Here is an 11,606-nt window from a genome sequence, read left to right on the forward strand (position 1 = left end):
CTGAGAGACCTGCACTGGCTCCCGGTCAACAAGAGAATCACCTTCCGGTTCCTCACCCACGCACACAAAGCCCTACACAACCAAGGCCCAGGATACCTCAACAGCCGCCTCAACTTCTACGCTCCCAAAGGCCAGCTTCGATTGACCAGCCACGCCCTCGCCGCCGTCCCCCGCATCCGAAGAGCCACCACAGGAGGAAGGTCCTTTTCCTACCTGGCCGCCAAGACTTGGAACTCCCTTCCGACCCGCCTCCGCCTGACCCAGGACCACCTCGCCTTCAGGAAGCAGCTCAAGACCTGGCTGTTCGAGCAGTAGCGGACCCCCCCCCCAGCGCCTTGAGTCCCTCCGGGTGAGTAGCGCGCTATATAAATGCTTTGATTGATTGATTGATCGTGGTCTGCGCATATACATGGTTCCTGCTTATGAAAACCTGGACCCTGACCTTCTAAGTGAATGGGCGGAGTATACAACCATTCTTCTGAAGGAATGTTAAAGATTCTGATCAAATTTGCTTGGAGAGACCGTGAGAAGGCTTTAAAAGACATTGAACTACTTGAGAGCAGTATCCTCGAGCTAGTGGAACAAAGTAAACTTGATGAGGAAAAGGAAACCATAAAGAAACGCTTGGTCGCATATGAGAAAAAGATCCAAACAAGAAAACAACAGATATTTGAAAGAGACACTCGTTATGAGCATGGGAGAATACTGACTTTCGCGAGGAAGTACGATTCTTCCCACAGAGACTTAAAGACATCAAAACAAAAGGCAACTGAGGCAAGAGATACCTCTGAGTCTGAAGTTACTAGCGCTGATCAATCCGAAGAAGAAGGGCCCGGTGCAGGACAAACGCAAAGATGCCAGCCTCTTACTTTTTTCGAGGAATTCAACCTCATCAGACAAACATGGTTGAGAGGGGAGAGGGAACTCCCCCCTGAAAACCAACCACCAAAAGCAAGCGCTCCAAGAGGAGGTGTGAGAGAAAACACTGGAAGTGGAACAAGGCAAACCAGAAGCCGGAGGGGCAGGACCTACAAGGACTAGGAGACAACTTAACAATTGTCAACCTTTCTCCGAAAATACTGACACCAGATGAAGAAATGTTACTGAAGTTAGGCCTAACTTTCTGTCCCACAAGTAGCTATGAATATACCCAAACAAGAATATATTTCTTTAAATTCATCCGTAAAATCAAACTATTGAAATTTTTCAAATTGAGAACCCCGGGAGAGCGACCACCCAGAGGTGCCACAATGGGACCCATAGGAACACAAGAACAAGGAACAGTGACTATTCGGGACCTAGATACTCTGGCAATTCTAGAAGAATTAAGAGATGAGAACAGTACCCTACCAGTGTTACCAAGAGATAATGCTATAAGAGCAGAAGAAATGGGAGTAACACTAGTCCCTTCATACCACCATCTCGCTTCTGCCCCTAATTACCCACTGATGCAATTGATATCTTCTTGGATACTGTAATTCAAGAACTCCAACTTTTCAGATCAAAGGAGGAGAAATCAAAAAGAAAGCTTAAATGGAACTTGCCATTTAGTAAGAGAAACGCGATACAGAATTTAGAACAAGATAAATCCATTATAATAAAGCCATCGGATAAGGGAGGCAATGTTGTCTTACAAACCCAAGAAAACTTTTGTAAAGAAGCCTTACGACAACTCCAAAACCAAGACAATTATGCTCTCACTACAGTAGAAGAGTATAAAAAGAGCATTCAAGACTATCCGAGTCTTATCAACAAATGGTATGATAAAGGTACATTATCAAGAGAAGAACTGTTATTTTTACAGAGCAAATATCCGAAAATCCCAACCTTTTACCATAGACCTACAGTCCACAAGGATGCCACTAGACCACCAGGAAGACCGATCGTGTCGTCGATAGGAGGATTGACTGAAAACATGTCGAAATGTATTGACTATTTTCTCGCACCCTTCGTCACACAATTATGTTCTTATATGAAGAATACCAAGGATTTCCAGAAACAGATCCAAGATATAGCCAGGGAATCTGATTTCATAATGATCACGCTTGACATTTGTAATTGATATACAAGCATAAGACACCAAGATGGTCTAAAGGCATTAAAGAACTTTTTGGGACACCGGCCAGTGAGCTACCTGGATCATAGTGAGATGTTGTTAGAGTTCATCTTATTTTGTCTGAATAACAACATTTTTATTTTCCAGGGCCAGAGATATCGGCAAATACAGGGTACGGCGATGGGCACCTGCTTCGCCCCCAGTTACGCAAACTTGTTCGTGGGCTGGTGGGAGAAGCAGGTGGCCTGGGCCGATGACAAGAACGAGTGGGAGGACAAAGTGATTTGTTGGCAGAGGTATATTGATGACCTCTTTCTAATTTGGAGAGGATCAAAAACATCAGCCGAACAGTATATCTCCGCCCTCAATAACAATGATATGAATCTAAACTTTACAAGTAAAATGAGTACTAGTGAAGTACATTTTTTGGATCTAAAAGTTTTTGTGAATTCTGATATCATTTAAACAGCATTGTACCGAAAAACCACAGCAGGTAACTCTGTTTTACACAGACATAGTTGCCATCCAGCAACCCTTTTAAGAAGTATCCCCTATGGGGAATTTCTATGTATTAAAAGGAATAGCTCCCAAAAGCAGATTACGAGAAGGCGCATGACAAGAGTATAAAAAGATTTCAATCAAGGGGTTACTCGCAAAAAACACTGCAGATGGCTAGGGAAAAAGTTGAAACAAAGGAAAGACACACCCTATTAAGAGAGATAGAAATATGAGGTTCAAGAGAAGGTACAGGGAATCTGAAATGAATTACCAGTTACTCATCAGCAGCCAGTAAAATAAGAGCTATACTGAATAAGAACTGGAAAATCTTAAAATCAGACAATGTGGTGGGGAAAGAACTTTTGGATTACCCTAAAATATATTTTAGGAAAAAAAGATCCATAAAGGATCATCTAGTACAAAGTCATCTCTCAAAACAGACAATAACCACTGGCTTGCAGATCCTTCATGGTTCATTCCCATGTGGGAAATGTAAAGTATGTAGTTCCAGTAAGAGAACTCTGATGTACCAAATTCCAGGGTGCCAGTCACGCAAAAAGATCTCCAGATTCATGACTTGCATCATAACACATGTGGTGTATTGCCTGGAATGCCCATGTGGCTTATGCTACGTGGGCAGTACAGTCAATGCGGTCAAAATGTGAGTACTTGAACATCAAAGGGCTATTACCAACAAGGATGAAAATTACCCTGTGACACAACACTTTGCCAGCCACCATAAAAGCAACAGAGCACATCTTCAATTCTTCTGCCTAGATTTCATCCCCAATGACATCAGGGGCAGAGACAGAGGAAAGAAGTTACGACGTTTTGAGTTGAGATATATTATCGAACTCCAAACCAAGTTTCCTAATAGCCTAAATGCTTTAGAGGAGTTGATAACCCACCTATAACAAGCAATAGCTTATACAGCACGACTAGTTGTCATGGCAAGAAAATTGAAGGACTATAATAAGGAAAGAAATAGTTTACTATGATACAATAGACATAAACATGTCTGCCCATTCAGGGCTGAAGAAAACCAAGTCACGACTGTAAATATTATATGAAGACTAATGTATAAATTTTATATGAAATTAATAGAATTATTTAATTTGAGTATTCAACTTATGATTTGATTAAATAATGAACTGTTTATAAAGATTGAGAAGCAGCTCTTTGTAACCTCAAGAATGGTGACATGGAAAAGAGATAATAACATGTCTGCCCATCCAGGGCTGAATAACATCCAGTCACAACTGAAAACACAATATGATGAATAATGTGCAAATTGTAAATAGAATTATGAGAATTGTTCAATTTGAGCATTCAAACAATGAACTACATATTAATGAATTGTATATTATGATTTAGGACAAATTAATTATGTTCACGTTTATTTGCACACTCCAATATGGCGTTTGAACTGTCTAGTATAGTCCTTCTTTTATTATTTTTGTTTCAATATGCAAATATAAACTTCCACTTCCTAGACGCCAGCCGACACTGACGAAATCTACGGCTGTTTTTGGTATTTTTGTGCACGTAAATAAATCCCTAGCGGGTTTGAAAAACTAATGTGAGTGCTAGTTCTTTCTGCCTTTCAAAGCAGCGGAGCGTGATATATATATATATATATATCTATATATTATCTACTGGCGGTCGCCAGTAGATAGTTATAGTTAGGACCTATTATCCATAGGAAATCCGCAACATTCTATTGGCAATAACTTTGGCGTCCATTGATGAATCTTCTTGAAAGTTTCCAAACTTTTGGCCAGCTCAGTTCTGCTCCTTTCCTGCCAGTTCAGGGGTGATTGGTCAAGCGGGAGCCGAGAAAAAAGGGGGTCCCAAAACATGTTTTCCCCACGCAATTTCCCATAGGACCTTTAGACACAGCTACAGCCCGAACGGCTGAATGGAATTACACCAAATTTGGCAGAGAGGTAGTTCTCAGTTCCGATTTGTGCCTTTTGCTTATATGGTGTCAATCTGTACAGTAGTTTTTAAGAAAATTAGTGTTAAAATGATTTATATATCTATGGGCGCGGAGGATCTGCGGATTGTGCGAGGATTGGCATCATAGGATAAGCGCACCGTCCGATTCACGTGCTCAATTCTAATTGGTTGTCAAGCGGTTGTAAACATTTGAAACCAGGAACTGTTGGCAGCCATTTTGTTCCTCGGTAGAAGCGAGGGTGAAGAAGTCTGTGAAATATGTGTGCAAAATGCGGACAGGGGCAGGGTAGACACACCCTGACCCCCTAGCCCTGCTCAGGGGGTCACATAAGGACCCGCAGGGCAAAAAAAGTAGGAAAATAATTAATTTATTTTTTTTAAATTGTGGGGTGCGAGTAGGATCCGCGCATTGCGCCGTCGAAAAAAACGCATGTATTTTTGAGAAATACATCAAGCTTATGTGTTTAGATCTAGGTTGGCTCTAAAAAGAGCCCTTGTGTTTATTGAGAGATTTTAGTACCTACAAGTAAGTACCGATGCAGAGTCTAAAGTTCATGAGGAAGACTCTGTTCCCTTCATCTGTAAAATGTACATCATCTCTCCTATAGATGCCATGCATATTGAAACGCAGATTGTTGTGGTATATGGACCCCATTCTATAGTCCCGGAGAAAAGCTGAAACAGATATATTCACAAGTTTCCTAGCTTTCTCAATGTATGGACAAAATTGATTGGACCAGTTCCATTTCTGATTTTGGCATATGTTGGAAAAGACAAAGGCAGTTTGGGGGAAAAGTGACATCAGTTTTCCAAAGGTGTCCTTCATAAGCATTTCCAGACCTACTCCAGTCAAAGTGTCTAGGTCATTGCCACCACAGTGCACAATTATGAGGTCAGGGTGTTGGAGATGCAAAAAGGACTTCACCAATGGCATTAATTGGTGCCACTTTAACCTTCCCCCGTCCAATCCATTTAATGTCTACATTTGGTAAACCTAAGTCTTTGTGAATTCCTTTCTGTTCTGAGTACCCTTGGCTCCAGAAAATAAATCAGTGTCCCACAATCCACACTCTAAGCATGTTGAAGGGAGGTCTGGATGCACTCAGATGGTTTCTGTAATTGAAGTGGTAGTTTGAAAACTAAGATTTTTCTAAAATGGTGGATAAGATGCACTGTTGAAAAAAGAAAAGAAATGATTGGCTGTTTGACAACATTCTACTCTGAAAACTAGGGTGCATGTTTGTGTTTTTTAAAAGCATTATTCTTATTGGTTATCAGAAAGTGGTTGAAAAGAACGTTATGTAGGATAAGTTGGTATGTTGAAAAGTCAAGCACACTTGCTGTTTTCATTAGCAACATTGTGTGATGAACTTTTGACCTGTGTGCTCAGTTAAGTGTTTATGAAGTGTTTCTATGGTAACAGGCAGAAGACAAAATGGGGTTGGGGTTCAAATATATATATCGTTTGGAAAGGATTGAAATGTCTAACCAATAGAAATGTGTGTTTGGTTTTGAATTAATGTGATTTGATGTGAAGGTGTATAAGTATTGAATATGAGAGGGAAACTTTGCCATTCTATGGTTCTGGTGAGAGGTGTTGAAACAGAGATTCTGAATAAGAAAATATGCTGTGTGACTGACATACTTCTTAATCTACAAAACAATTTAAAAGGTGAGTTATTAATGAGGGGGTATATGTGGTGCATTTTGATTTTAATCAGAGTAATGTGTTTGTCCTGGTAAAGTGCAGGGAATACTTTTTTTCCCTTGAATTTTATTGTGAGTGTGTGTGCATTTAGAAAGTATTCTGAGATAAGAATTTGCTTATTTTATGTGTCTGCACACAGATAAATATGCTGTTCTAATGTTTTGGTAGAATTACAAACCAGTTTTTTTATGTATTTGCAAAATTCAGTACTCATTCTACAATATGAAATGTGTTTTGGTAAAATAGAAGGGATAGTGTTGATTGTCTAGAATTACACAGTGAGTCTGTGCATTTAGGAATCACTCTGAGAGAAGCATTTTGGTAGTTTATGTGTTTCCCGACATGTTATTGGTTAAAAACATATTGTGTTCTCACATTTTGGTAGAATTAGAAAATAGTCATTGGTTATGTGTTTCCAAAATGAGTTTAGCATTAATAGTAAAATGCAGTTCTGAAATATATGGAATGCATGCCTGATGTTTTTGCAGAGAAATAAATACATGTAGTCTTGCAGTGACATTACCCCCAGTATGATTTCCTACACTACCCAAACACCACTGCACTTCTGTAAACCCTTAATCTACTTCCAGCATGACTACCTACACTTCCTATTAACCATTTTATTACCCTAAACCTTAAATCTAACCCAGCAGAACCTCCTACACTACCCAAACACCAGTTTATTTCCGAGAACTCTACCCTACCATGACCCCCTACACTACACAAACACCACTGCACTATCTTAAAGCCTAAAGCACTATCCCTGGCATGATCTTCTATGGTACATAAACTCCACTGCACTATGCTTGAACACTACCCCAGTATGACTCCTTATACTACCTAATCACTATTTCACTACTCTAAAGCTTAAATCTATCACAGCAGGACCCCTTATACTACCCAAACACCACTATAGTATCCTACTACTGTATTTGTCAGAAATATTGTTATTTGTCTAGAATCACACAGTGAATCTGTGCATTTAGGAATCACTCTGAGAGAAGCATTTTTGTAGGTCACGTGTTTCCTGACATGTAATTGGTTAAAAACGTATTGTGTTCTCACATTTTCGGAGAATTAGAATATAGTAATTGGTTATGTGTTTCCAAAGTTAGTTTAGTAGTAATAGTAAAATGCAGTTCTGAAATATATGGAATGCATGCTTGATGTTTTTGCAGAGAAATAAATACATGTAGTATCCAGTGACACTACCCCCAGTATGATTTCCTACACTAATCAAACACCACTGCACTACTGTAAACCCTTAATCTACCTCAAGCATGACCACCTACACTACGTATTCACCAATTTACTACCCTAAACCTTAACTCTTCCCCAGCAGAACCTCCTACACTACCCAAACACCAGTTTATTTCCTATAACATTACCCTACCACAACCCCCTACACTACACAAACACCACTGCACTACCTTAAGCCCTAAAACGCTATCCATAGCATGATCTCCAAAGGTACATAAATGCCACTGCTCTATGCTAGAACACTACCCCAATATGACTCCCTATACTACCTACTCACCATTTCACTACTCTAAAGCTTAGATCTACTCCAGCAGAACCTCCTACACTACCCAAACACCAGTTTATTTCCTAGAATACTCCCCTACCACGACCCCCTATACTACACGAACACCACTGCACTACCTTAAAGCCTTAAACGCTATCCCTAGCATGATCTCCTATGGTACATAAATACAACTGCTCTATGCTGCAATACTACCCCAGTATGACTCCTTATACTACCTAATCCCCATTTTTCTACTCTAAAGCTTAAATCTATCACAACAGGACCCCTTACAATACATAAACACTACTATAGTATCTTACTACTGCATTTATAGTAAATATTTTTATTTGTATAGAATCACACAGTGAGTCTGTGCATTTAGGATTCACTCTGACAGAATAATTTTGGTAGTTCATGTGTTTCCCGACATGTAATTGGTTAAAAACATATTTTGTTCTCACATTTTGGTAGAATTAGAAAATAGTCATTAGTTATGTGTTTTCAAAATGAGTTTAGTATTAATAGTAAAATGCAGTTCTGAAAGATGTGCTTGCTTTGTTGGAGGGTCAAGTTTTGATGTCCAAAGTTGGTTTGACCATCCCTACCATACACAGTCAGTAAGTAACAGCACACACACCCCTTGAAACCCCTGCATATAGGCCTAAGCCAAGGCCCACTACCTCAAGTTACCTTTTTTTTATAATAAAATCTACTAGGCCCTGATGCTCTTGAAAATGCATTTCTTTCGTGCACTACACGGTGAAGTAGCTCAGGCTACCGCAGAACCACAGAAACTTTCCACAGTTACAAGTACAGGCGCTTCACACCCACACACAGGGCCCAGCTGGTACATCCTTGACATTTCACAAGTATTGTTTGCTTCATTTTTCAGCATGCAATGTTCCAAGCTTGATGATACCGCAGCAGCACCACCTTGCGATGGCAACACCTGCCTTTAAGTTCCGGTCTCATATGTATTTTTAGAGATATGTAGAGTATGTATTTTCTTTGTTTATATTTTGCGGACAGGCATGACAGACCACCCGCCCAAACACCTGACACCCTGGTCTGCCACTTCGATGTTCTCAGGACATTAGCACCACCACTGTAGGCGTGTGGTCATGCTGTGGGCGTGCGGGCAAGCACCTGCTCCATTATCTACGTCAATGTGTAAATGGTGTGGCCATTTTCTGCTCTGAATGGGTATAACAGGCCCAGTACACTGTTTAGGACTCAGAACTCTTCTGGGAGAGCTTGGCACAAGAGTGGGTTTTCCGGCAGGCCGTTTATCTGACTTGGGACTTCAAGTCTATTTCTCAAGTTATACCTCCCAATCTAGATAACCTATTTGCCTCTTTAAATCTCTCTGACTATTCTCAGCATGTTTCATCCACACCCAATCCCTTGCATTTAAGTTCTCTTAAAACTATAAATCTTGCATGGCTAGTTTACTTTAGAATGATTTGCCTCTAGGCACTAGAATTTCATAGTGTATTTTGTATCTTTGATTCTGTAACTGATTTGAATTGCGCCTTTTTAGCAGATCCTGATTCCAGCCTGCTTCATAGACTCTTGAGCATTATAAAAAATAATCTTGTTTTTGATTCCTGACGGAGTGAAGTCAGGTTTCTTAATGGTTTCTGCTTAGTTTATGAAATGATATACATTTATTGATATGTTTTTGACTTAACAAATAAAATTGCCACTTCAGCATGACACTTCGTCGTCTTATATCTTTCTTCCTTGCTTCACAGTGAAGAAGTGCTTTGGTGGCTTGTGACCACAACCAAAGGGCATTTAGTTTCCTTTGTCAGCTGGCGACCAACGAATTAATCATTGCCTGCGGTGGATCTGGACGCCTTCCACGAGCTGCCTCTGAGGGTCCCGTCTCCACCCATTGCAGACCACCGGTAAGCCAAGGATTTTTGTTTTTTTCTTCCTTGAATTTCCTTGGTCGTTGCTCTGAGGGTGTGAGGCGGACTCTTTTGAGGCGTCTCTAGCTGATGTCCTGCCCCCCCCCCATAGCAGTCACTCAGGTCACGATTGACACCCTCTCTCTCTCTTTCCCTCTTTGTGTGGTCACAATTTCATGCCTTTTTGTCAGCTCAACCTGTCAGTTTCTCTGGTACGCAAGCTGGAGTTGGTTAGATGGTTCTAGGTTTTGTGGGTCTTATGTTCTAGGTGGTTTTCCCTCCGGTTCGAGTCCAGGGATGACTTCTGGGCTTTGAGTCCCCTCTGCTGGTTTCTCTGGGATTGCTTGCATTTCTTGTGTGTCCTTTACCACATGGGCGCTACGGTTTTCTATTGTGGGTTGTGGTTCCATATTACATTTAATGATGTGTTTTTATATTGCATTGTATTACGGGGTTTGAATACCCTCCGCTGCACAGATATTCCTTCGCTTGTGTTAATTATTTATATTTCTACTACATTTTTGTCTTGCTACTTTCTTTTTCCGATGTACCTTTTTCCCTTCTACTAAGGTTCATTTTCTCTGCCTTCTGCCACCTGTTTCCTGCCTGTGCCTTCACACACAGTCCTGCCCCCCCCCCACCCTTTCCGCCTTCTTTTGCCCGTTCTGACCTTTTGGATCTCATTCCTTCACGTCTTTTTTTCACTGCTTTCTTCACAATCCCCAAAAGAGGAAGTCTCTTGTGATCTCTGAGGATTCCCCCCTCCCTTTTCGCCCGCTATCACTCTACGGCACGGCTGCAACAGCTGCGCTGTCACACTCACTGCAGCTACCTGACACCAGAGGAAGTCGCTTGTGGTCAATTCTGATTCCACCCTCCCTCTCCCCCACGGCTGCCTGCGCTGTCACTCGATCGGCAGCCCCTTTTCAGTGCTCCTTTACTTCGTGTTCTTTTCCACCTGTTTTACTACGTCTCCCCTTGCACACACTACAAAGATATGCTGCTATCCTATCCCCCCTCCCCTTGGACACACTACTAAGATATGCTGCTACCCTCTTCCCCAATCTCCTTTTTCTATGCCCACTCTCTACTCCTTGGTTGTTCATTCCTGTTCACACCTCTCCCGGGTTTTGATCTGGAGCTCTTTCACGTTGCACTGCCTTTTCTTGGGCTTTTAGTGAGATTTAATATCTAGGTCTGTTACCGTACTTTGAACTTTATCTTACAGATGCATCCTATGTATTTTATTGTTATTTATATGACAGTAAAATGTCCTGTTTAATGTGTGTTTTTCGTGTATCTTGTTCCCTTGTCTTTGCCTTGCTCAATTGCGTATTGTGCTTCTGTCTTGGCTCTTGGGCTTTCTATTAACATAGTGCATATTTGCCCTAGTAAGCACCCCCACCTCAATTTTTAGTTTTTTTGGTCCACACTCCTGCACACATTCCCTGACTATCTGGCCTGCCATTTCGATGGTGTCTGGGTTGCATTCCTGTGCCCCCCCACAAATTACTGCAGCCCTGCTAGGAAGGCATACCATTTAGTGACCTTTCTTATCCCTTCTGTCAGCGCGCTCATTCCCCATATTTTTGCCTAAAATGTGCCCCGGCTAATGCTACTCAAAAGGGAGGGGTGACGTACTCCTTCCACACCCCTCACAATATTCGATCACACCGTGATGTCCAACGCCCCCTCACGTATCATCAATTGCACCATCCATTTTGTGCATGGCACTCCTTCCGCTGTCCATAACACCACTATTAGCGAATTAACTCCCCTTTCTGACGAACTCCGAGATATCCTATCCAACGCTTGGGACATTTTGGGGATCACTTTCACACCAAATACCCAACTTCGCATATGTGCACTTTCCTTGACCGACATATTAGACACCCTCCCGCATATTTCTCTCACACCGCCATCTCCTGACATGACCTGCCCCCCACC

Source organism: Lissotriton helveticus, chromosome 4_1 (genome assembly GCF_964261635.1).
Source record: "Lissotriton helveticus chromosome 4_1, aLisHel1.1, whole genome shotgun sequence".
Lineage (NCBI taxonomy): Eukaryota > Metazoa > Chordata > Amphibia > Caudata > Salamandridae > Lissotriton > Lissotriton helveticus.